Source organism: Galeopterus variegatus, unplaced genomic scaffold, assembly GCF_000696425.1.
Source record: "Galeopterus variegatus unplaced genomic scaffold, G_variegatus-3.0.2 Scaffold711, whole genome shotgun sequence".
Classification (NCBI taxonomy): Eukaryota; Metazoa; Chordata; class Mammalia; order Dermoptera; family Cynocephalidae; genus Galeopterus; species Galeopterus variegatus.
Window position 1 is genome coordinate 55,649 of NW_007726822.1, and position 881 is coordinate 56,529.

Here is an 881-nt window from a genome sequence, read left to right on the forward strand (position 1 = left end):
TTCTTGTAAGAGTGGTCATGTGGTAGTGAACTCCTGCAGTTTTTGTTTGTCTGAGAAATATACTATTTGCCCTTCATTTCGGAAGGATAGCCTTGCGGGGTAGAGTATTCTTGGCTGACAATCTCTGTCTTTTAGTATTTTGCGTATATCATCCCATTCCTTTCTGGCTTTTAGGGTTTGTGATGAAAGGTCTGATGTTAGCCTGATTGGGGCTCCCTTATAGATGATTTGATGCTTTTCTCTTGCAGCTTTTAAGATTCTCTCTTTGTCTTTGAGTTTTGCCAATTTGACTATAACATGTCTTGGAGAAGACCTTTTTGAGTTGAATACGTTTGGAGATCGTGAGCTTCCTGGATCTGAAGATCTGTGATTTTTCCTATACGTAGGAAGTTTTCTGCCACTATTATGTTGAATATGTTTTCAATGCAATCTCCTTTTTCTTCCCCTTCTGGAATACCCATGACTCAGATATTTGAGTGTTTAAGGTTGTCTGATATCTCTCTCAGATTTTCTTCAATGCCTGTGATTCTTCTTTCTTTTTCTTTTTTTGTTTTTTGTCTGCTTGTGTTATTTCAAACAGCCCATCTTCAAGTTCAGAGGTTCTCTCTTCAACTCCCACAAGCATGCTTGTTAAACTCTCTGTTGTGTTTTTTATTTCGTTGAATAATTTCTTCAGTTCGGCAAGTTCTGCTACATTTTTTTTTCAGGGCATTGATTTCCTTGTACATTTCCTCTTTCAGGCCCTGTATACTTTTTGTCATTTCATCACGATGTCTAGCTGAGTTTTCTTGTATCTCATTCAGTTTCCTTAGAATTATCACTCAAAATTCCTTGTCAGTCATTTCAAGGGCTTCTTGTTCTATAGGATCTAGAGCTTGAGA